The 7056-nt window shown below is 45.2% G+C and overlaps 1 long non-coding RNA gene across 1 annotated transcript; it reads left to right on the top strand.

Moving 5' to 3' along the window:
* Positions 1 to 3099: 3099 nt before the first annotated feature.
* LOC126514198 (uncharacterized) lies at positions 3100 to 4455 on the top strand. The gene is made up of 3 exons (XR_007595521.1): positions 3100 to 3184; positions 3825 to 3975; positions 4117 to 4455. It is a non-coding gene; the product is annotated as an uncharacterized lncRNA (long non-coding RNA).
* The last annotated feature ends 2601 nt before the right edge of the window (positions 4456 to 7056 follow it).

Below are 7056 nucleotides of genomic sequence, written 5' to 3'. Positions count from 1 at the left end.
AAAAATAAATAAAAACACATTCACTTGGGAGGCTGAGGCAGAAGGGGTCCGACTTTGAGGCCAGCTGTCTGCACAGTGATAAGAAAACAAGGGCTGGAGAGATGGCTCAGCAGTTAAGAGCACTGGCTCCCATAGTGGGAGCACAGGGACATGAACTGTGTATCTCCACAGAATGGGATCCTATTAGGAAATACAAGGGGAGCTGGGCTGTGGTGATGCATTCATTCAATCCCAGCACTCGGGAGGCAGAGGCAAGCAGATCTCTTTGAGTTCGAGGCCAGCCAGGTATACAGAGTGAGTTCCAGGACAGGCTCCAAAGCTACAGGGATACTCTGTCTCGAAAAACCAAAAGAAAAAGAAAGGAAAATACAAGGGGAAAGTGGCAGATACAAGCCTGGGTGAATCTCAAACTCACCACGCTGACAAAAATCCAAGAGTGGGAAAAACAACAGGGATGTTTCAGAGCATGCCAGAGGTGAGTCACGTGGATTCGCACCCAGACTCATGGCAGATAACACGCTTCCAAGCTGCATGGGCAGAGTGGAGGTGATCCGATGTGCACAGATGTGATTTTATTTTTGCATTTAAAGTTTTACATCTGTGTTTGTCATTCTTTTTAAAAATGATATGCTTTTGTTACTTTTAAATTATGTGTATATGTAGGTAAGCACAGGTGCCCATGGTCGGCCAACAGCATCAGAACCCTTGGAGCTACTGTTAGAGGTGCGGCAAGCTGCCTGATGTGAGTGCAGGGAATTGAACTCAGTTCTTCTGGAAGGGCAGTGCATGCTCTGAACCACTGAGCCATCTCTCCAGTCCATATTTGTCCTTCTTAACTTGTAGATTTGAAAGTTAAGAGAAAATGAATGTGGGTAGTGAGTTCAAGGCTAGCCTAGACTACATGAGACCCTGTCTCATAAAAAAAAAAATGCCTGTATATCAGTCAAAACTAATTTCCTTTATGTAAAGATCAATATTTGAATCATTAAAAAAAAAGAAAATGAATGTGGAACATTTACTCCCCTTAAAAAGGAGGAGATCACAGTAGAGGCTGGAAGAGAACAATGCTTACAGAAGACATCGCGCAATAAAAATGTCTGTTTCATTATGGAGAACATCCAAAGAGTTCAGATCCAAAGACAGACAGAGACATTCGTGGTGGAGAAAGTGAGAGTGGTGGCCGCCTCTGGTGCAGTGGGTGGGGCTTTAACTGTGACAGGGAAGGGGCAGCTTTTGGAAGGTCACCATATGACAGTCTAAGAGACTCGTAGGGATTGTTGTGTATTCTTGTACTACTGGTGCACACATGCAAGACTCTACCAAGGCTCACATGGAGGTCAGAAGGCAGCTTTCAGGGCTTGGTTCTCTCCACCGTCCAGGGATCAAATTAGGTGCTTAGGATTGCTTGGGAAATGCTTAACTGCTGAGCCATCTTGCCAGCCCAACATATTAATATAATATACAATATAACATTTAATCAGGGGATGAGGAGGGATCAGATTTCATCAAATCGTACTCAAGATTTATGTGTTTTTAGTGTAATTGAAAAGTAATCAAAAAATATAGATGGGGGTTGCTGAGAAAGGACAATAAATTACTTGCTGCACAAGCCCAAGGACCTGAGTTCAGATCCCTAGCACCTATGTAAAAGCCGTGTGCAGCGACTAGCCTGTAATCCTAGAGCCGGGGGATGCCACGGTGGAGACTTGTGCATCAATGGAGCTCATTGGCCAGTCAGTCTAACCACATCAGTGTCTCCAGGTTTAGAGAGAGACACTGTGACTCATCAACTAAGGTGGAGAGAGAGTAAGGAAAATACCCGACATCAACCTGTGGTCTACACACACATACACACATGTACACACCCAGGCACACACATGTGGATATGTATCACTCACATATCCACACATAATAAAGATCTACAGAGGTGTACACATGATAATTGCCACAGCAAGTGAAGTTAAACGTTGAAGGTAAATCTAGGTAGAAGACAGGATTTTTTTTTTCTTTTTTGAGACAGAGTTTCTCTGTGTAATAGCCCTGGCTGTTCTGGAACTCACAGAGGTCCACCTACCTCTGCCTCCCGAGTGCTGGGTTTAGAAGCCTGCACCAACAGGCCTGTCTGGTGTCACATACTACGTTTAAAGAAAATAGAAGTCTTGACCAAGCTAGAAATGGGGTTAAGTATGCCCACAGAAACGCACATGGAAATACACAAAAGTAAAATGTAATTTAAAAATAAAGCTTTGAGAAAGCCTTAGACCTAGATGTCCTTGGTGTTTATGACTAGTCTGTTGCAGGTTTCAAAGGCTGTCTTAAAACAGTGTAATCAACCCTCTGGTAAAACTCAAATGAGACAGTCCTCAACACTGTGACCATCAGCTGACCTTTCCCTTTCAAGACCACACTGACTGCAGTATTAAGTAAAATCCACAGGGTGGCAGAGAAAAGGAGGCCCAGAAGATGGGCACCTTTCTAATTCAGATGGTCAATGGTGGGAGAAACTGGCAGACTTCTAGTTTTGTGTGGAGCGACCTCACCTGGGAACACTCACTCAAGTAGAAAATGAGGTGGGGGATGGTTTGCCATGCCCGTTTGCATTGTGTGGAGACCATTTTTATCTCTGTGGAAAAGTGGCCACACAAGGGCCTCTCATGGGCAACTGATGGACTAGAGGCAGGCATCACCCCTGCTGGTCTCAAGTGAGTTCAGCACTCCCCACTCCTGCAGGGACCAGAAGCCGTGCTCCTGGCCAAAGTATTTATTACTGCTCAGATACATAGCACTCTTTCTCCTACAGTGAGCAAATGCCTTCCCCGCTGTTAGGAAGAGTTCAGAGTAGCAATTGAGAAAATGACGTAAAGAAAAAAACTCCCTATAATGCAATTTTCAAGAGGCTAATAAGTGAGCAGACCAGACATATGTGATTTATTCACAGAAATCGGCATGTTTACACACAAGACCGAGCTCATGATTATTGCAGCTTGGATTCCTTCTAGGATTTTCTGCGGGGAATTCTTCCATTAAGCCGGTTCCTCTCCCCTCCATCCCATCACCTATGCTTGGGCTGGTGCTGTGATTTGAGGAAGTAAATGTCTGATTTGATTTTTGTCTAGGATGAAGAAAACAAACAAGAAAATATTTTTGGGTCACTGAAAATGCTTGCCCAGCCAGCACACCCGAGGTACATGCACACCCATGTTCATTACCGCACTGTTCACCTCAGGAAGACATGGGATGGGGGGGTGGAGGGGTGCTGGCCTAGAGGCCACGTTGTCTTTGTCCAGGTCATTTACCTTTAAAACTGGGGTGCTTTCCATTATAAATGGATGAGTTAATGTGAGCATTCTCTCTCTCCCCATCTATCTCCCTTTCTTCTTCTTCTTCTTCTTCTTCTTCTTCTTCTTCTTCTTCTTCTTCTTCTTCTTCTTCTTCTTCTTCTTCTTCTTCTTCTTCCTCTCTCTCTCTNTCTTCTTCTTCCTCTCTCTCTCTCTCTCTCTCTCACACACACACACACACACACACACAGTGGGATTTACTTAGTCATTCATTCTTTAAAGTATGAAATTCCATCATTTGCAGAGAAATGACTGAACTAGATAGAGAACACCGTGTTAAGTAAAATATGCCAGACTCTGAAGTGCGAATTCTGCGTGCTTCCCCTCATGGATAATCTAGATTTTGTGCACATGATCAAAGCCAGAAAGAGATTATCTGTGGGGAATGGAGAAAGGAGGCAGGAGGGGGGACAATATGAGGGCATCTATGTATAAAAGAATCATAATGGAAATCTGAAAATGCCCACCCATACGATTCTTCTTCAGGTGGATCACACTCCTGGGGCACTCCAGGGATTTCCAGGGCGCAGAGCACCAAGTTACCCAGCCCTACGGCAGCCACCTGCTCCCAAAGCAAACTCAAGTGATGAGTTCCAGCTACTCAGCAGGAATGTCCCGTCCCTGACCTACTCTGCATGTACTGATGAGTTCCTTGGCAGTTCTCTTCCTATTCTTTCTATGGGAACAAGGCAGGGGAGTGCTCTCACCATCCCAGGGCTGACTTAGTCTCGGTTAGACTTGTCTAGCAAGCTGACTCATCTCTTTCCTTACTGGGCAGCAACCCGGCGTATTGGTGTCATTCAGGAACACACCCTCCTCGAACGCTGACCTACTGTGGCCTGAAGTTTTAGTGCCTCTGTGTCGTGATTACATCCTGGAACAGCTTTCAGTAGCGTGTCAAAGGACCTGCTGAGGCAGCCGGGGCAGACACGCTCGTCTCAAGTGCAATTATAACTCTATGGAAGGTCATTTGCCGACATCTGCCGAAAGGGAGGATTCAGGACCCCTGATGGCATAATAAATGTGCCTTCTACCGAAACAAGACCGGGGTTAAGAATGTATGCTCCCCCAAAACTTTTGACTCAAAACTAGAAAAAAATAAATATTGTTTCATCTCTCCCAATGTTTCTATTGACACCCTCTGTGCAGATGAACCAGTTTGCTCTGTCTGTGAGGATCACAGAAAGTACAGCGTTCCTGTCGACACAGAACAGCTGAGTGCAGGCCACGGTCTCATTGCATGCTCTCGGGTTCATGTGCGGAGATGATGGGAGGAGAAAGATCATGGACCCAAATCCTCATGGTCAAATTAATTAAAGCAAGCTTTTTAATTTGTGTATGCGGGCTGCCTCCCCCTAAGGCAGGGTTTGAGCTGTCAGCATTGCCTGTGAAGAAGAAAAGGATTTTATAGCTCAGGGGGAGGGGGATTCTAAACAGGGGTTAGGCAGGCAAAATAGGCGGGGTTACAGGAGCGGAACATGAACCTAACATGTCAGTAACAAAGACCTCCTGAAACAAAGACATGGTTTCAAGTGGGCATAACAAGTCGTCATAGGTGGTCAAAATAAACTTTTAAAGCAAAGGTAGGGTTGCGAAATGGTTCTACTTTTTTTTTTTTGGTTTTTCGAGACAGGGTTTCTCTGTGGTTTTGGAGCCTGTCCTGGAACTAGCTCTTGTAGACCAGGCTGGTCTCGAACTCACAGAGATCCGCCTGCCTCTGCCTCCCGAGTGCTGGGATTAAAGGCGTGCGCCACCACCGCCCGGCTTGGTTCTACTTTTTGAAACAAAGAAAGGTTGCTGTTCCCTAGAACAAGCAGCACAGACCCATCTGTTGTTAAGGTTACAGGTGGGACATAGCCTGATCTTTTAGAAACAGAGGTTTAATTATAAACAGAAATGAGCCTAGTTTTTCTTTCCTTACCAACTTTGTCTTCAAAGCTTTGGCTTTTAAGCCTAAAATGGAAGCAGGCAGATTCATCAGTGACTGAATGAGGACATAGAGAGGTCAGAATCATGGGAAGAGAATTTATTACCTGCATGGTTCGAGAGGAGGCCACAAAGCACCTCAGGGCTAAGTGAGGAGGCCCAGGGTTTGGTTGGAGATAAAAGAGAGGAACGAAAAGTTTCTGCACCCTGATTAGCCTCTCCACTGACACACCAATCCAAATCAGGCCAGATCAAACTGAACTAGAAAATGCCCAGGTCTAATGGGCAAAACTCTCGGGGATGATTTTCTGGGCCCACAAAGAGGAGAAAGGGAAGAGAGACCAAAAAACCATGTGTCTGTTTTCTGGGGGGCAATTTATAGACTCTGTGGGAGTGAGTGGTCTTGAGCATCTCTGGGGGAGGAGCCATGTTTGGTGGGCTTCCTGCGATGAGGCGGGGTTTGGGGAAGGAGATGGAGGAGGGGGATTGAGGTGGAACTTCCACCAGAACAGGGAGAAAGGAAGATTGAGGCCAGAGCCTTCATTGGAACCTTCTAGAAGGCAAGCCAGAGTTGGCTAACTCGAATCACTTCAGCAGGCTTTGGGCTGTTGGGTAGACTATACTGTCTCAGGGTTGCCCTGGAATGACCAGGCAGAAAGGAAACTGACATAACATGAAAGTGTTAGACAAAGGAAGTGGTTGTGGACGGGATGCAGACCTGGAATTGACTGGTTTGCATATAAAAGGTGCATTCCTAGCAAACTGTATTATCCTTAGGAATTAATAAGCCCTGCCAAGGGGCAGTCTCTCTCCAGTGCTGAAAGCCTTCTAAACTGTCTTAACCTAAAATACGGAAAAGAATAAATATGATTACTCTAGCAACAGAAAATTCAACAAATAGTTTCCCTTAATTCTCGTTCTTTTCTGTTCATCCCTCAACCATGTGATCAACCATGGAATATAAAAATCATTTCTATTTTATATATAAGTAACAAGTGGTCTTCCTTTTTAAGTTTCCATACAGATGAAATCTGGGGTGATTTTTGCTGTCTTTTATAGGGAAAATTTATTAAACTCCACCACCACCAAAAGTCCTGATGAATCAAATCATAGACATTCAAGGACAATGAGCCTTGGACTCCCTCAGCCCAACTCTTCCCTTTTCTATCTGGGGAGTCGGTCACCAGACACTCTTCTGGGCCTTCATGGCTGAACTATTACTAAAATCAAACCAGAGAATGTATGTATAGCACATTGAACATGTAATTAAAAGCAATAGAAGCCACATTCATCCACACAGCAGTTACATTTTGGGGTGTTACTAACATTTTACTGTCTTCTCTCCTCCAAAGTTACCACTCAAACCAAGTGGTTTGCTTTGCTTTGTTGTTTTATGTCTTCCCAAACCACTGGAAGTTGGAAACCCACAGAGGCATTCTTAAGACAGATTTCTCTGTGGCTTCATCCTGCTGCCACCCACAGTCAACAGACCTCAGACAAATGAAGACTATCCATCAGACTGAGACAGTTGTGAGGATTCAAACCCAGAGAGAGGCCTCCGCCCAACAGCCCTCTATGGGAAACCCTGCCTAGAGAGCTTGTTTGGTTTCCCACCCCACTGCCTGCCAGCAACAAAAGAAGGCAAGGATGGCCGCAAGACATCTGAACATTCCATTCTCTGGTTCACTCAGCCTCCTGACAACCACTGATAAGAACGGCATGCAGAGAACTAGAAAAATGGGACTGAAAAATGGGACGGGGGAAGATGAAGCACGCCCTTGCCTAGAATGAC

The sequence above is a fragment of the Alexandromys fortis genome, unplaced genomic scaffold (assembly GCF_014885135.2).
Source record: "Alexandromys fortis isolate MF-2015 unplaced genomic scaffold, M_Fortis_MF-2015_v1.1 scaffold_17, whole genome shotgun sequence".
In the NCBI taxonomy this organism is placed as follows: domain Eukaryota; kingdom Metazoa; phylum Chordata; class Mammalia; order Rodentia; family Cricetidae; genus Alexandromys; species Alexandromys fortis.
Note: the sequence above shows the minus strand (reverse complement) of the source record. Positions and strands in the feature narration are given on the sequence as shown.